Here is an 11463-nt window from a genome sequence, read left to right as displayed (position 1 = left end):
TAGAAATAGGCAATGGGAAAATGATGGGTGCGGCATTTAAAAACTGGCTTTTATTGTCATGAGAAGTGTAATATGGACACAACAAGCTGGAATCTCCCCTCCCTCAGCTTGAAGGACATGTAGACATGTACCCTGCCTGAGATTCACATGTTAAGGAGGCATTTCTACATCACATAGATGCAAAAACTTGTGGTTTTTTTTTGACATCCACATGTTGCCTCCCACACGTCAGCTGTGCTAACACTTTCCTGGAGTCTGTAAGCCAAGGAGCTGATGTTATCTCAAACATGTTTGTGAGCAGCCACTGACAAATGGTAGAAATACGTGATTTTTTTTCACAGTGCCCCTCACTGCCCCTCTATTGTCCTTTTCTCAAGAACATTTTCCCAGGTGCTTATAAAAAACCTACACACCCTTAAAGCCCCTTTGTTGGAAGAGATTGATTTTCTGACACATTTCTGGGGCTTCCTGGCTTCTTGTGGACATTTGAAAGTTGCTCTTTATTTTTATTTTATTTTATTTTATTTTATTTTATTTTATTTTATTTTATTTTATTTTATTTTATTTTATTTTATTTTATTTTATTTTATTTTATTATTTTATTTTATTTTATTTTATTTTATTTTATTTTATTTTATTTTATTTTATTTTATTTTATTATTTTATTTTATTTTATTTTATTTTATTTTATTTTGTTTTGTTTTGTTTTATTTTATTTTTTCCAATGGCAGTCACATACCGGGGCCTGACACCTAATATGGCTGGCTGGCAAGACTGGCTTTGAGAAGAATATCAGCTCCCAGGATGAATACTTTGGACCCAGGGCATCTGCAGAAATGTTACAAAACAAAAGTGCCACATTACTTACCACCCCTGAAATGCCATTAAATAACAATTTCATTCTGCAGCCAAGAGGGAAGAAGGAAGGAAAAGGAAAGCAGCCTTTCCAGCTGTCTGCCCTGGAACCTGACACAGGCTCATAATTCATACCCAACAAGAGCTTCTGCTGGCTTCCAATCCCATAAATGCCACCATTATTGCAGTGTCACTCCGTGCTTCTCAACTCATCTTTCCTGTAGAAATTACCAGACACCACCATCATGTCACTGATTAGGGATGTCTGAAAAATAAACCTGGGCTGGTATCTGATTTACACTGAATCTCGGTATTTCTAAGGTGCTAAGCCAAAGTATTAGGTCTAAGCATCCTCAGTTTAAGGAAAATTTAAAATCCACCTCAGAAGATTGCAGATAAAGCCTCCTTCTGTTTCAAATCACTGGAAGCATGTAACTTTTGTTAGTGAGATAGATGGCCTTCCACCATTTTGCAAAAGGGTCTTGAGCCTCAGGTGCATTCCAGCAAAACAAAGCCATAGATCATCCCCAGCATTTAATCCAGACCTTTGTTTTGTGTTTATTGTTGTCAGTGCTGAAGGTTGTGCTTCTCCGGAGACCGGCTGTGAGGCAGGATAGAAAGAAATCTCTTCAGAGTTTTCCACAAAGACTTGGGTTTCCTCTTTATGCAGACTCTGAAACTCATTAAGGGAGAGACAGCAGCTGTCTGTGGAATTTCTGCTTCAGAGAAATTATTCAGACCGTCTCAATAAATTCATCTTCTGCTTTCAGTAATAATGCAGTTTGCTTCTGAGTCTACATTAAAAATGTCACATAACCAATCATACTGGTTCTAATGACCCTAGTCAAGGACATTTCTCCAAATTTGCATCCAATGCAGACATGTGAGGCATCACACTGGCTTTTGCAAATGCAAGTCCCTTATCACTGTTATCCAAAATCTCCATCTGTAAAAAAAATAAAAAAATTATAAAAAGCATATCCTTGATCCCATTTCAACCCTAATCAGCTACACTTTAGAAATGAAAAAATAAAAATGCTCATCCTGTCATTATGGCAGTAGATACTGACAGCTTAAATGTAAAGAGGGAAATTCAGTACATCTATTAATTGAAAATGCTACTGAAGTCAGTCAATTTTACCAGGCATGAGACATCTTAGAGAACATTACAAAGTTTTTCTTCACCTTTCTCTGGCGTTAATTCAAGTAGCTCTGCACTTCATTGCCTGCAACCCGGAGATCCAGGCATTTGTGATTTTGGGGCTTCATTATTAGAATTTTTGTATTTATAGTGAGAAAACACTTTTTCACCCACATGGAGCTCTACTGTCTTTGGCTGGAACCTCTCCATGCATATGTTGGTTTGCGATCCAAGGCTGGGGGCTTTCTCTCAAGACAAACAGAGAAAAAGCACTTTCTTCTTGTGAAACTAGTAATGCAGTAACCTTTTATAAGTGACTGTCAAAAGGAAAATATCTACCCTGATTTAGAGCCAATATAAAAATCATTAAAAGGAAGTTAATGTTCAATATTTTAAAATACTGAATTTTTAAGCATCAATATTTTTATCTTGGGTTTGATTGCAATATTTCAAAAGAATAGAGACTTTTGATAGCCACTGACTATGTCACTACCGAGGGGTAGTTGTCCTCTGCAATGTCTTAGGTGGGTGTTTCCAATTGCACAAAGTTGCTGAAGAGAAAAAGACTTTACTTTTCAGACCCTTGTCAAAAAGATTAGAGGTTGTACTGGGAGTGGGGCTCTAGAAGAGAATAGCCTAGTACCGTTTTGTGGTGTACACCACTACCTCCACAAGTAAAAGTCTACTCTGCTACCAAACCAAATAGGAATTCTTCCACGGAGGCTGGAGTCTCAGGTCAGGAGCATCAGACACCTTCTTCCCACAAAAGGAAGTGTTTAAGCTTTTAGGCTCCTGGTGAAGCCAATGGTGTGAGACAGTCCCTCCAGAGCTTACCCAGGCATCTCTAGAGAAGCTCAAGGCCTTGCTATGGATAATGGGAGTCCCCAGGGTGCCCAGGCTCGGCAGGGAGCACAAAACAAATATGTGAGGAGATGTGGAATGTATCTAGACCACAGGGTAGAGGTCCTGAAGGACATCACAGATACAAACCTTGTACAAATGTCTTATGGCTGATGCCAGGCCTCTTGAAGGTGTTGTGTGGTTTGTTGTGTTTTTTTTTTCCCTCCCAGGTGTCATATGAATATGGGTCTAATCTAGACAGTCACAGAAAAAAAATAAGGCTCAGCACTTTCTGTCCTTTTTATCTTAGTTATTTGAGCTTTCTATTTTATCTTATTTTCCTAGGGCCAACATTTCAAAAGTGCTCTGGATAAGCTTCCCCGCGTATCAGCTCTCATGGTTGAATCCACATTGCCCAAATAACCCAGCTCTCATTAAGCTCCTCGGGCAGACCAGACCTTGAGAAGTAAGCAATGCCAAAAAAATGTTATTTTGATACGGCTGCTTTGCTTTTCTGAGACTCTGGCAAGCTACATTGGTGTTGGAGTGTCCCAAAAGTCCTGTTCAGTAGTAGCAAATAGGCTACCCTTAGAAAAGGTTTTTCATTCTACTCCGTAGTTTAAAAGAAAAGGACAGTAGAGTTGAAAAACAAATGCTAATGACTCCTCAAATGTTATTGTCAAAGCGTGCGTCAGCCTTTGTTATAAAAATATATTATTATCTCTCTCTGAACACTAAGTGTTTTTCTCTCTCTCTTTTCCATTGCTATTGCAAAAGGCTTCTGCTTGTTTTTGTTTTTATGATGTCTGAAGTTGGTTGGGGAATTAAGCCTGTAATTGCATTGCTAACAAGTATTTCTTAGATACATTTATTTTTCCTTGGGGAAAGAGACTGTTAGGAAGAGAGTACACATATTTTGGCAGCAAAAGAGACAGCTATGACATTTGGTTCCTAAGTTACTACCTGGATATCATTTTAATTGTTTTCTTCTCGTAATAAAATATAAGAACTTCACTGCATTAGTTCCTTTATTATACTTGCAACATACATTTTGTTGTCATGCTCTTCCTAAGTGATTTGGGTCATGGAGGTACATTACAATATATATTGAGAGCCAGTTTGTTAAAGACACAAGGAGATCTACATTATTTCTCACCGGTGCAAAACTAATTGGTTTTTCCTAGCTATTGCATATATACATTTATTTCCAATTTTATCATCCCTGTAATTGCAGCTTGAATTATGAAAAGGACAGAGCAACCTGGTAAAAGCATTTCCAGGGACATCCTACATAAAGGCATCCCAGCAACCAGGATTTCTCAAGCCTGCCAAACAATGATGGTTTTCAAACAGTGCCCATGTCCTACTTTCTTGTGCCATGCAGGCACTTACCATTGCTCCAGCACTTTTTCATTCCTGGTGGACTTCTAAAATTTTCTTTGCAAAAATATGTAATGTGAGATCCACAGGCTGCTTTTATCCACACCCAGCGTGAATTGAAGGCTACTATTACCACTGCAATCAATGGGTTTTATGGAGATTTAGCTACATAGCTGACATGCAGTCTGGTGAGGAGTGACAGCCAGACTGGCTGTAAGCCAGGTCAAAAGGAGTCTGCCACACTTGCCTCAAGGAGCAGCAGGCAGCTGTGTCTACAGACCAAAGGACGATGTCCAAGGTAGTCATGCAAGCTTTGAACTCGATTCTGGCACTTTGGAGAGCAAATGGAAGATCTAAATATGCTGTTCCTCCTGTTCCTGGTGGAGGATGAAAGGCCAAGAGCAGTGCCCAAACTGGGAGGTCAGGAAACCAGGGCTGGGAATTCAAACGTTCAAGAACTGTGAGACTTTGAAAAAATGAGTTGTTTTTGTTTACTCCCTTTCCAATTTCTGAGAGTGTTCAACGTGCACAGAGCCGGCAACACCCCAGCTGGAGAGCGAGGGCTCCCCAGCCACATGCGTCTGCATCATTTCCCTGGGACGTCATGGCTAAAACCTGTTGGTGAATTACAGCCCACATAGCTCTGTCTCCTGAAAATTGTTGCCTGGCTAAGATTTTCTCCACAGCCACAGATTTTTCTCTTCCCCTTTCTGCTAAAGAAAAAGTGGAAAGGCCAGTATGACTCCAGGGCTGGGACCCCAAAGACTGTCAGTCTTGCACTGCATTGCAAGATGTACCCCATGCAGTGATGCACCCACGCAGGTGTCCTGGTGGGTCTTATCGGCTGGGTTTCGAGGCAGACAGCACCACAGGATCTAGGATCCAGCACTTCAGAGGTGCAGCACATACATGATCCCCAGGGCAGCCCATGCCCGGCCACCTGGGAGAGACAAAGGGATGTCAACCCTAGAGCCCGAAGCCCATGGAAATAGTTGAAAGACTTCTAGTTTAGGGAAGCAAAGCACAATAGACAAGCCATAATTTTAATGGTATTTTCCACACATGCTTACCTCTGAGTTGCCTACCATAAGCCTGTTTCCTGCCTGAGTTCTCTGGATGCCTTTTATATGGTGCATATACAGCATCTGGAAATTAAATGAAGAGTTAAATAATGGCTCTCTTGTGTATGGAGCACAGTAAAAATTACACAGGGAGTTTTTATAACTTTTTTTAATATAATAAAGTTAAAGAGACTGAATGCTGGTTTTATGATATGAGATTTCCAGATTGCTCCCAAGCCAGCAACAAGCTATTCATAATCTTTTATTATAGCATTGTCATGATGACTATAATCAAGTCCCTGAGCTACCTGATGATACCAAGGATAGCGTGAAGCTGGTAAATACTGATAAGTTTGCATTTAATATGACATTTATAGAATCTGGTGCTTGCCTCTTCTAATATTAAAATCCTGTTGATATATTTGGATCTGTTTTCCTCTTTTCGAAGGATCCAGGTTCTGTAGATATCTTTAGGATACCAACATATGAAATGATTTGGCAAAATACGTGTTGGTGTCCCTACTTAAAAAAAAAAAAAACCTTATTCACCAGCCTCTTTCTTCACTTCCCCACTGCCCAGAATTTTCAAACACTAATTAAAAATAATGTTTTAAGCAAAGTCTGGCAGGACAATATCATGCTTGCTATTACAAAGGTAAGATCAGGTAAGATCATGCTTGTTATTACAAAGATTGGTTGCATTTCCTTGCTAGATCAAAGATTTTTCCTGCATACCAGTACATTGGAGATTCATCTGGGTCCAGATTCCTGCATAGCCTCTGGGCTAACCTCATACCTAGGGGTGAATCGGAGAGTTTGATGTGATGCCATGTCCCCTGAGTTCCTAGTGTTTTGAGGTGTCATCTATCAAAATAGGCCTTCTGCTGGCGACTGCATACATCAATAAATGAAGTACTTGCTCCAGGTCAACTGTGTTCTAGTGCTACACAGATAAGAGCTTCTCACAGACATGAGGTTTGCACATAGAAAACATCAATCCTCTCTATTCGCTAGCAACAAAATCAGAACTGTTATTTCTCCCTTTCAGCAGGACTGTTCATTTCTGTATGGCTTACTTGTACTCTTCTAGCCTCTTCTTAAAACCCTCCAAGGTGGATATTCTTCATGCAGTCTATTTCTGTGCTTAATTACTCTTACTATTAGAAAGCTTTTCCCAGTGCCTAACGTAAAGCTAGCTGTAATTTAAGCTATTATTTCATAACGGAGAATTAATTCCTTCACCCTCCGCAGCTACCTTTAATGCTCTGGAAGCGGTAATTGTGTCTGTGTTCCTTCCCTTTCAGCAAGCAGCTCCGATTCCTCCAGGCTGTGGTTTTGGACCATTCCCACTGCTCTCCCCTGGACGCTCACCAGCGGCTGCATCGCACCAGAGCCGCTGTGACCGGGAGCATGCTCCAGCTGGGGCCATGCCAGTGCTGGAAGAAGGAAGGTTTCCACCATGTGTGTCATAGACAAAATCCTGCTTATATATCTCATGGCAGTAGATACCTCTCTGGAAACAGGATAATGTTATTGACTTTGGTTCACCTTCTGATTTACTACGTGTTCCCCCACTGAGCCAAATCTTCTCCTGTTATTCTGGTGCTTACCTGATGTTGACTGTTGCATATATGAGTAGATGATTGCCTCTACCTGTGTATAAAAACCTTTCACTTGCTCAGATTGAATTGCATCTTCTTTTTTTTTGTTTGTTTTAATCATTTATCCAATTTGTCAAAAGTATTCTGAATTCTAATCCCATTTTCCAGTCCTCCAGGTAACACTTTCCAGATGGAGGTCATCTGAAAAATTAATAAACATATTCTGTATGCCACTGTCCATAGTAATACTGCAAATGCTAAATAGTGCTGGTGCAGGACAGACCACAATGAAACACTGACTTAATGAACTAAAGTGATTTAAGGTACACAATTTGCAACTGATGTTGAACTATTAACCTAGAACTCACAGACATGGTTACCTACCTAAGGCTATGGCAATGCAGTAATGTGATAATATATGGCACTACAATGCAGCATCCGAAAAGCTAAGATGCTGCAATTCTGGCAATAGCAGTGGTAGCAGAGTGAAAAATTCTGGAAATGACAAATTAGTCCTTATTTTCTGTCAGATGTATAAACGCTTTCTTGAACCACTCTATGACCAGGATAATAGACGGTATCCTGGAAAATGTCCTCAGGATTTTCTTTAACACTCAGGAACATGGGGAAATTTCTAGTCTGCATCTGAAGTTTTTCTGAAAGTTGGCCTTTCACATTTGCCATGTGATGAGGATTTATGACAAGGCTTCATTTCGGTTTCAGTGGCTGCATCTCCCCATCAGTACCCTGCCTGGTACCGAGCACACATTCCTGCTCATGTTGCTCTGCAGATGCCCCATTTACATCAGGCTTTCTTCCACCTTGAAACACAGCATCCTTCAGCTTTTTTACAAGGCCTGCAGTAGTATATTTGTATCCCCAAAAAATATACCTTAAGCAGACATTAAAAATCCATTGCTTATTTCTACATATTGTGAATTAGGCAAAGCAGGGGGAAAAAAATATCCCCTATGCACTTAAGAATCTTTTCTGTTGAAAAGAATGTAAGTAAAAAAAAAAAAGGAAGAAGAAAAAGAAAATTTGTTCTGAAATCCACTTCATTTTGTTTGCAAGGTTATTTCTCTTTAGAAAATAAAAGATGTTTCAGATAAAATTTTCAAGTGGTTTTATTCAATGTCATATCATCTGCCTGTGAAATCCCTGTAATGACCTTTGCTGTGGCAGTTCTTGATCAGCCGACAGCATATAATGGCTTAATACATGAACTGAAGCAGGATGAAAATCAAAGAGCAATCATCTTTGGAAGGCAAAATGTCACATGAAAGGCATCAATCAACTGTAGTGAGTTCAGCTGAGGGCCACCAAGATGCTCAGGGCAGGAGCACTTGCTCTGCAAGAAGGGGCTGAGGGAGCTGGTCTGGTTCAGCTGGAAAAGGGACAGCCCTGGGGGGACCTAACAGCAGCCCCCATCCCTAGAAAGAGGTCCATCTACAGATGGAGCCAGGCTCTTCACAGCTGTGCCTGGTGGGTGGATGAGAGACTATAGACATAAAATGAAAAAAAAAAAAAAGAGAGAAAAATAAATAAATAAAAAACAGAGAGAAATTGAAGCTGGATATAAGGAGAAGCTTTTTCCCCATGAGCACAGTTGTGCATTGGAACAGATTGCCCAGGAAGGCTGTACTATTTCCTTCCTGGAAAGGTTTAAACCTCCAATCTACCTCATCTTGGGTAGCAGACCCTGCTTTGGGCAGGAGGCTGAGCTAGAGACCCTAGAAGGCCCTGTGCACCATGAATTTTCCCATGGTCCTGTGATTCTTGCACTAACCAGGAAAGGCCATGGCACTGATTTTAACTTCCATTTCGAATGTTCCCATCCCTTTAGCTCTGGATTGCACGTGTTCACATAGATTATTTAGTATTTCTGATGATGTAAATAAGCTGAACAGCACCTATGTCACCCAGTGAGGAGATACCGATTGTAAAGTAACAGTAAACAGTCTGCTTTAAGAGAGAGAAATATGCAATGCAGTCTGAGGAAACATCTACCATTAAAGTAATTGCCGTGCTAGAACATGGCACTTAATCAGGAAGATCAGTAGATAGATAGAAATAGTCATAACGTATCATTTTCCTAGCACCAAATCTACAGTAGTTTTATACTGCAGATTTGCAGTTTTATTACTTTTGAGTGCAGTGAGAGATGATTTATCTGGTCTATATGATACAGTTCAAATGCTCTGTGATAAAAATGAGCTATTGATCTCAGGAGATTCTAATTTAGATCAGTTCACTTAAAAAGAGTAATAAACTGAAACAGTCTGAGAAGCTTATGTTTCGAATGACTTATCAAGGAGTTAAAAAATTTAGTAACTTGAGCCAGCAGTAACTTTAACAGTAGCCAGAGTCCCAGATTTTACTGAGCCAAACTTTTCTGAACTATTCCCACAAATATGTGCATAACATCTATTTCTATTACACTGATGCCCAGAGAGATGCTCATTTGTAGTAGATCTTATAAATATAAATAAAGAGTGAAAGACATTCTGGAGAGCTCAAAATATAACCTTAGCAGTGATTCTGAGTAATAGCTGTTTGGGTACAAATACTAGTAAGTAAAGTATGAGAAGGTCAGTCCTATTTTCTCTTAGATTTCCCATCACTAAAACTTGAGATTTTGCCAAAGATTTGAGGAGATTTCTAGAAAAAGCTTTATTAATGCTTTATTGCTGAAAATCTGAGTAAATGGGTAATTTGGCAGTCCAGTTTCTCACAACCATAGTTTGGGTTTAACTGCCTGGCCCCTATGTTTTAATGAGGTCTATGAAATAAGCATTAATTGAATGTATTAAAAGGTAAATGCGCAAATTGTTGTAAGATTGCACTCCATTATCAGTAACTGGCCGTGTCCCGCAGAATTAGGTGTTCTGTTCAATATCCCTGTTAATGACCTGGATAATGGAACAGAATGGATGTCCTCAAACGTGAAAATAATGAGCAAAGGGGGACCGAAAGTGTTTGAGAGGGTTAGAATCTAAAACAATAAATTGGAGAAATGATTTAAAGTCAGGAAGATGAAACACATCGCAGATGAGCGGGAGAAGTGCTTCACTTGGAAGGAGGAACAAATCAAAAAAAGGTAAGCGAACCAGGCAGCAGCATGGCATAAGAGATGGTTACAGTGAATCATAATCTAAATAGGATATAACTGATGTCATGCTGTTGCCAGAATGGCAGCTTTTATTCTGGAAAACAGTCAGTAGTTCTCTCATCAGCAGTTCTGAAGCTTGACAAGAGGTACCATACACGGGTTTAAATGACTCATATCCGCGGAGATGAAGACCCTTTGCTTGGTGTTAAGAAAAGTGGCACTTAGAAAATATTTTCTGTAGGGGATGACTAAATAACGTGGGTTTGACTTAGCTTAGCAGACTGGTTGGAAAGCTGAAGGAAGGTGATATCACAGAGGTTGTACAGAGGGGTGGAGGACATGGACAGGAAGTGGATGAGGATAACTTGTAGCAAAGCAGAAAGCTGGGCAAGAAACCTGTCTAGTTAGAAGAACTGTTAACCATTTGTTAGGAACATATTACCTAAGGTACAAAACCTCTATCACCAAAGGTTTTGGGAAGTGCTTACAATAGGTAAGAATTTCTCCTTCAAAATGCTCCCTTTGGAGGGAGCCATGAGCTACTAGCTCTTAGGTAAACTCCCAGAAGTAGGCGAGGGGAGTCCCAAGCAAAATGGCAGAGGAGGTCACAGGGGGTCTTACTCAAAGAGGAGTAGTTACAATAGACACCTTGGATGTGGGTGACCAGTGTTTAACTATCCATAAAGAAAATTGATTCAATTCTTCCTGTTAGGAGTCCATCTAATCACCAGATTATACCTATAACGTGGCAGAAGATCCTTGTTAAAGACACCACGCTCTCAGCAAAATAATAAAATGTCCGTTAACACAAGAGCTGAAGTCCAAATGAGGAGTTTTAAGAGTAAGAAACAGGATGTTTGCTTTCTTCACCAAAGGGCGACTGTTCCAGTGCAAGTCAAGTCGTGTTTCTTTTTCCTGTGTTTTGCATGCATTGGTGGCGGCTAAGCACATCCTGTCAGTGCCCCAGGAGCTCTGCACCAACAGCACATTCGTTGCAGGCACTCATAGACAGAGCATTTAATAAAAAACAGTTGATTTTGGAGGGTTCTTTGCATAAAGGTCCTGCAACAACATCTTCACCTGGACCTGGTGAGACTCCCCACACCACTGCTCAGTTGTTAGGATCCAGCTGGGCTGTGGTTCTGCATGACTACTCCAGCGCATGCATGATCTGTCCCTGTTGATCATATTTTATTATGCACAACATGTCTCTTAACTGTCATGACTGGGTAGAGGACGTGCCCAGGGTGTGCTTATGCTTGTCTGACACTTTACCTGGAGAGCACCTGCAGCAGCTGCCCAACAGCTCAGCTGTGTAGGGGCTGGAAGCTCGGGCAATCACCTCGCAGCAAGGCAGCCTCTTGTCTAGGCTTAATCCCTTGTTTCATGTATGCAGAGACCAGCTGGGAGCTCTGGGACCACCCAGGAATTAGGGACTAAGCGTTGTGGGTGCACACACAGGCACAGCCCTGA

Source organism: Anser brachyrhynchus, assembly GCF_964034855.1.
Source record: "Anser brachyrhynchus genome assembly, chromosome: 2".
NCBI lineage: Eukaryota > Metazoa > Chordata > Aves > Anseriformes > Anatidae > Anser > Anser brachyrhynchus.
The sequence above is the reverse complement of the archived record's forward strand: the minus strand, read 5'-3'. Positions refer to the sequence as shown.